This window comes from Alligator mississippiensis, chromosome 2, assembly GCF_030867095.1.
Source record: "Alligator mississippiensis isolate rAllMis1 chromosome 2, rAllMis1, whole genome shotgun sequence".
Lineage (NCBI taxonomy): Eukaryota > Metazoa > Chordata > Crocodylia > Alligatoridae > Alligator > Alligator mississippiensis.
In genome coordinates this window covers 176,403,791-176,410,781 of record NC_081825.1, presented here as the reverse complement: position 1 = coordinate 176,410,781, position 6,991 = coordinate 176,403,791, and the positions used below count along the sequence as shown (strand labels likewise).

The following is a 6,991-nucleotide window of genomic DNA, read 5'->3' as shown; positions in this document are numbered from 1 at the left end:
CCGGATAAAATGGCCTGGCAGACTGGATCTGGCCCACGGGCCATATTTTCCCTGCCCCTGGTCTAGAGGAATGCAACAGTCTGCAACCCTGCAGCACCCTTTTTTCACTTTGTCTAGTAGCATACAAGTCCACCAGGAAATGGAGTAGAGAGTGCTTCCATCCTATCCTTGCTCTCATGCCTGGTCAATGCATGATGTTGTCTATCTGGGCCCCATTCAGCAAGTGTTGGCAGGAGACCTGGTCTCTGTGTAGACGGAATGATTCAAAATGAGGCCGGACCCTGGAGTTAGCAGTGCACAGGCCATGTCTCAACTGGAGGATCCTAGACCCCACCCTTCAGCACTCTCCTTCCCTTGTCGCATACTGGCCCTCCTGACCCCCAGCCCTTCATCAGAGCAGTGGTCGGGTATCAGCCCCCTTGTTCCCTGGTCAGTGGTGGATCTTTATGTTGCTGGGTGAGGAGACAAGAAAGGGTGTTGGTAAAGTGCATTCCCTTTTCCAACATTCCCTCCAACTGTTTCCCTCCCACCCACCCCTGGCTCAGCCTGCAGTAGGCAAGGAGAGGCAAACACATCTCCCAAGGGGCAGGGACCACAGATCTCTCTCTGGGCAGAATCCCTCTATCCCAATGAGCTTGGCCCATTCATTGCACTGTGGCTGCATATGGTGCTCAGCAGGGTTGGAGGCTGCTTCTCCCTTTGTGCTCCAGAGGAGCTGGGAGCAAAGGACAGCCCTGGGGCAGCAGCAGCTACGCTGGGGACTCTCACAGCTGTGCAAACCAAGTAGCTGAGGTCTCTGGTCACGTGGGGTTTCATTGCTGCCCTTTTCCCCACGTGCTCTTTTCTTCTATCCAGCTGGAGCTAAGATGGACCAGGGCAGCCTCCGGGTCTGAGACTACATACAAGCGTACCAAGCTCACGGGACCTGTCCTTTAAGTCCGAACCCGACCCACTGTGAGGGGCCTTGGGCATGCCACACAGCATTGCCTGCCACCCCGTCACTCATTCAGTCGGGTGGTAGTGACTACTATAGGCCACTAGGGCTCACTGTGGGACTGTCCTACCTCCCCTCTTGTAGCCCTCCCTGCTGCATAGCAGAGGGCAGCAGTGGGGGGGGGCAGTCCTAGCCCCAGTCTCCTCCCACCAACAGCCCCACCTCTGGCCTGGTTTATAACCTGCCCCCTATCCTTTGGAGCCCTTACCACTGCCCCTGCAATACCCTTACCCAGCCCCCAGCTAGCAACCACCTGCTGTGGCATCCCCCAGCTCCCATCCATCTGCACCCCACTGTAAGCCAATCCCCCCACCTTCCCATCCAGCCCTAGGCCCACCCTGCTCCAAGAATGCCCCTGCATTCCTGTTCACAGAGGTGGCCGTTTGGGGCCCAGGAGTGGTCCCAGAGAAGTCCTGCCGTTTGCTCTGCCACTGGCCTATGAGATGGCCTTGGGCGAGTCCCTCCCCTTTGTGTTTCATTTTCCCCATCTGTAAAATAGGAAAAATTCTATGCTCCCCCCCCCCCCCCGTGCATGGTCACACATATACATGCACTCATTGTGTGAAGCTCTTTACAATCAACTGAAGCACAAGCCATGGGGATTCATTGGCATCTAGTATGCAAATTTTTTGCAAATTCTTTCCCGATAAAATTGGGGCAGTAGCTCCTGGTGCATGAGACCCAGGAAGGGCTGAGTGGGGCTGACTGCAGCAAGCCAGCTGGACGTATGAGCAATACTGCTTCTCTGAGCTTCCTATGGCCAGGCCCAAACCCCACAGCGGCGGTTCCATAGTGTAGTGGTCATCACGTCTGCTTTACACGCAGAAGGTCCTGGGTTCGAGCCCCAGTGGAGCCAGCCCCTTCCCCCCTTGCATTTTGGTGATCGTTCCTGAATGCAAGTGGAGTCTCTTGCACCCACGGGGGGTGGCCATCCTGCAGCCCCAGCCTCCCCATGTCTGATGGGGATGATGATGCATCAGGGAGACGGAGCATTGCCACCCCCGGCTGCAGCCCTGAGAGGCCTCAGGAAGGAGGGGGCGCCCCGTGTCCCATCCCCCAGCGCTAGGCTGGGGACCTCTCCAACCTCCTTCAGCTCGCCCCCGGGCTGCACAGGAAAACCCATGCCAAGCGGCCGTGCCGGCTCTCGCTCCCAGCACAGCCCAGGGCTGAGCGGATGCACCAGCCCCTGCCCTGACGCCCGCGGATCGTCTCCACCACCCGGGAGAGGAAAAGAGTTTGCCAGAAAGAAAAGGAGCCGCTATCGCCCGAACAGGGACTTGAACCCTGGGCCCTCAGATTAAAAGTCTGATGCTCTACCGACTGAGCTATCCGGGCAGCCGCTAGGTGCTTTGGCCGCCGCACTTGCAGAGCCAGTGCTGGCTGCTAGGGCTCTGCTGGTATGTGGGGCCAGCTGCAAAACCCAGGCTTTGCTTTTGCCTGTGCCCAGCTCCCCACCGCTCCCTCCCCGGCATCTTGCTTATGCCCAGGGGTGCGGAGCAGGGGCAGCCCAGTAACCCATTTCAGGCTGGGGGGAAACATCTGGTTTCAGATGTCCTCCGAAAATCACTGCTTGTCAAGCTGGAAATAACCACGTGGGGAATCCAACGTAGTACCTGGAGGTCGAGTGTTTGTGACCGTTTGGAAACTAAACTAGGAGAAGATGATTATTATTGTTGTTGTTGTTAATCATCCTTATCAAAAGTATCCACCGGCTTCGTTTGGACTTTGGATCGTGGCTTTTGCTTCCTCTTTGTCTTTCTTCACCTTTTGTATTGAGGTGCATGGGGGCAGGTTCCCCCCCCCCCGCAAAAAAACCCAAAAAAACCTTGCTTTAGCAAAGCAGACCCTAATGGGATGGGAGGTTTTAGTGTCCCTGGATATGTCCGGTCAGCTGAAATCAATAACTAGTCATAACACTGGTAATAAAGGTAAGCTGATGATGTTGCTAACAACCATCATGAAAAGGATGATGAGAACAGCTGCTGTAATGATAGTAGAGCAATAGTAATAATGATGAGGACAGCAATCATATCAACAGTAATAATGAGGGGGAAGAAGCAGTGGTTGTAGCTGAAAGCTTTTCCCATTAATTCAAATGAATGGCCAGAGAAAAGAGATACTCACAGCAAATTGCAGGTGCCTAGGTGCAGAGAGAAAACATTTTGCTAGGCATGGGTAAGGGGAAGAAGGACATACCACCAGGGATAGAAAATGAGCACTTGGGAAGTACTCAGTTGACATTCTTGGACACTGTGCCAGGCTGAGGAAGGCAGGAGCTGTGGCTTCTAGCTATATGCAAAGAGGGGTAGCTAGCAGTCTTAATCTGAAGGCAGTGGGAAGAGAGGTGGGGTGGGGGGTCTCTCCACCTGCCAGGGCTGGAGCACGGCAGGACCTTGACACCCACGTGGGTGACAGAGGGCTGCCCTCCCAGCCTGGCTTGCAGCACCCTGCTTGGTGCATGTATCACAACACCCTGACACCACATCCCCAGAAGAAGAAAGAGTGCTTAGCAGACCCCTGGGACACCTCCCACGATCACTGCTTGGGCAAAGCTTGAATCTGTTGACTGCTGGAAGCAGGCAGAGAGGTCTGAGCCCAAGTTCACTGTGCTGGGGTAATAAAATGCCTTGACAGCCCAGGGAAACAAGAAATGACTTCATTTAAACAATGCTCAGAGTGCAGACAACCTCCTGACTTGCCCAAGTGCACCTCATCCCCAGGGACTTCTGCTTTGACCAGTCCTGCCAGGGGGCAAAAAAGCAAAGAAGTACCAGAAGTAAGGTTTGAACACATGCATCTTTCAGATTTTAAATTCACTGCCTTCACCACTCAGCCACCCTGCTAAACCAAGACTAAGCTTCCCTCTTCATCTGCCCAAATTTCCCATTTTGAGGTTTCAAAACTGTTCCCAATCCCACTATAAACTATCTATGGCCTGCACTATCCTATGGAAACACTACTTGCTCCAGCCAATCTCCCCTTTCTGGACCCGCAGGCTCCTTTCCCACCCCATCACCTGAAACATCATTTCCAACAGAAAGAAAATGATGGGCAATGTGGCTGGCTGAGATCTGCAGATGCAGGACAAGGAATTTGGAGAGGTTCCCCCTGGCCTGCCACTCTGGGATGCTACTGACCTCCCTCTGCTCAGCATGGCATCGTGCTGGGGTGATGGGACATGGGGCACCGAGCTCCATCCTGAGGTTTCTCCATGCCAGAGAACAGAGCTCCCAACGGGAAGGGAATATTTCCTAACACAGAACCTTTAACAACATTTTCCACAGGGCACCTTAGTGAGAGGACAGGAGTGACATTAGGCATTTGTGGAAAAAGCAAGCACAGGGAGCTTCCTTGTAAGGGGAAGACTTCTGAGCAGATCTCATAGCCAGCCTGGCCTACAGTCAGTGGACTTAAAGCACACCTCCTTTACCACTCAGCCATTTAGGAAAGCACCAGTCAATCTCCCTTCCCTTGTGAGCTTTGTTCTCTCCTCAAGCAGGGACACAAGGGAAGCCATCAGACCCAGCTTGCCCTGTTCTCTTTCTCTTGGCCTTTGCCTCCCTTTATCCCTCTCAGCACTGCCTCTTCTGCCTCTTCTCAATTTTGTTCACTCCCCTGTAACTATCTGCTTCTGGCCCTCCCCAGGAACCAGGGGAAGTCACTCACCCTAACCGTGCCCTGCACCCCACTACCCTGGCTGGTCGCTGACCCCATTGCCCTGTGAGCCCAGGCTTGGACTCCGACCCCGCCATGACCAGTGCTCACAGGGGAGTGGAATGGGGCTGTTGTGCTGGGGAGGAAAGAACTGTTTACACCATTAGAAAATGGCCTTTGGGTTGTTCTGTTTTGGGGCATCTCATTCAAATAGGGCAAAGCAAACCAGGAATGTGCTGCACCCAACGGAAAAAAAGTCGATTTCCCATGAAACTCCTGCCTTGAAAACCAAGCAAAACAGGACAGAAAACCTCTCAGTTGTGTAAATCAAAATGAGAAAAGGGCCTTACTTTTCCAATCCTTTTTTCATTCTAAACTGCCTAGTTTGCACAGCAGCAGCTGAGAGAGGTATCAGGTCAGGGCAAATATTATCAATCCTCTGAATCTGGGGAGACCCTTGGCAAAGGTTAGGGGAAGTCATCCAACAAGCATTTTTTGGTGTGAGCCTGGGTAGCTCAGTCGGTAGAGCATCAGACTTTTAATCTGAGGGTCCAGGGTTCAAGTCCCTGTTCAGGCGCTGATGTCTGCTTTTGCAAGGAAAACCCTGCTCTGCTCCCAACAGCAGTCCCCTTCTGCCCAGCAAACGGAGCTCCTTTCTGTTTCGTAGGCTTTCACCAGGCAGAGCAGATGTCCGGCTGCTCCCTAGGAAACCCTCCGCCCAGATTCCCTGCGTCCCATTCTCCAAAGGTCCTCATCCCTCCTAGGGATAGGACAGGAGCCCTGAACTGAGTTTCTTGGACATTTTATGTTTTTACTTAAAATTTCATCTCAATCTGAATTCATTCCAGCTTTTCTCATGCTCTTTTTGCTTTGTCAAAGAAGTGACTTGGGGCAGCAAAGGTGGAGAAACTCGGGTTTCTCCCTCCTTTTATTTTTATTTTTTTCTGATTTTTATGGAATGAGGAGAAACAAAGGGGGGGAAAGCTCTCTTCCAAACAAAGGGACCATGAAATCAAAACAAAAAAGTGTCCTTACAAAAGTCCTCTCCAGCACTAAACATGACTGCACCCAGCTCCTTGTAAAAAGCAACACTTCTGCTTCAGTAGGGACTTGGCTCAGGGCAAGGGCAACTCAGCTACCCAAGCCTATACAGCAAGGTCTTTTTTATTTAATTATTTATTTTGCTGTTGCTGCTGCTGACACAACCCAGCCATTCAGAGTAGGATTCCTGGCCCACAGGGATGTCACCTGCTGTACTTCAGCTGCTGCTTTGTAAACAGTTGAGTTGTCTGGAAAAAAAAAGGAAATCAGTTCCTTTTGCAATTGTATTCCATGTCAGAGAGTTTTTATACTGAAGGCACCTTTTAATGAAAAAATCATTGCTCTACTTTGATGGAGACACATTAGATGGGCAGCCAGAAAACAAAATTACCCCAAGACCATTTCTCAGGGTGTGAACAGTTCTGAACAAAGAGGTTTCTCCATCTCAACCTCCCTCCGCCTGCCTCCCATGTGAGCTCTCAGCAAGACAGGGACTGACTTTTGTGGCCAGTGGGGAAGGGGGGTCCCCACTTCCACAGTTCCCAAAAAGAACAAGCTGCAGAGAGCAATGGAAAGCAGGATGTGAGGGAACTGGAGAGAGGGAGAAGAAGACAGGGCTGAGAGTGAAAGAATAGGCTAACATGGCCTTACAGCTTCCACTGAGCTACTGGGGGTAGGGGTGACACTTGGCACACAGTAAAAAATCACAGAATTAAAGAATCATAGAAATCAAGGGCTGGAAGGGACCTTGAAAGATCATCGAGTCCAACCTCCCTGCTCTGGGCAGGAATACTGCTGAGATCAAATGATCCCAGCGAGGTGTCTGTCCAGTCTCCTCTTGAAGACGTCCAAGTTTGGGGACTGCACTACCTCCTTGGGAAGTCTATTCCAGATTCTGGTCACCCTTACTGTAAAGATGTTTTTCCTTACATCCAACCTGAAACCATCCTGTAACAGTTTATGGCCATTGCTCCTTCTCCTTCCCTGAGTTGCCCTAGCGAGCATTTTTTCTCCTAGGTCCCGATACTAGTTCCCCCTCAAGTCTTCTCTTCTCCAGGCTGAACAGTCCCATAAAGGGAAAGCCAAAGTGTTCTAGCAAGAGCAGGGAGCAGGTCCTCCCCTGAAAGGGTGCAATAATGAAGGTGCTGGGCTTAAATTTCCAAGACCACATACCTGCCTGGGATTCTCTTGTTAGCAAATTCCATGACGTCCAGTGGAAGCAAATGATTTTTTAAACACATGGGACAAAGGTCAGACTTAAGCACCTGCAGTCCACTACCTCAGCACCTTAACAACCACACA

General features: G+C 51.8%; 3 non-coding genes across 3 annotated transcripts; 2 read left to right on the top strand and 1 right to left on the bottom strand.

Annotated features, from left to right (window-relative positions):
* The first annotated feature begins 1,777 nt into the window (after positions 1–1,777).
* TRNAV-UAC (transfer RNA valine (anticodon UAC)) lies at positions 1,778–1,850 on the top strand. Its single transcript has one exon. It is a non-coding gene; the product is annotated as a tRNA-Val (tRNA).
* A 406-nt stretch (positions 1,851–2,256) lies between these two features.
* On the bottom strand, positions 2,257–2,329 carry TRNAK-UUU (transfer RNA lysine (anticodon UUU)). The gene has a single exon. It is a non-coding gene; the product is annotated as a tRNA-Lys (tRNA).
* Positions 2,330–5,152: 2,823 nt separating this feature from the next.
* On the top strand, positions 5,153–5,225 carry TRNAK-UUU (transfer RNA lysine (anticodon UUU)). Its single transcript has one exon. It is a non-coding gene; the product is annotated as a tRNA-Lys (tRNA).
* Positions 5,226–6,991: the final 1,766 nt, after the last annotated feature.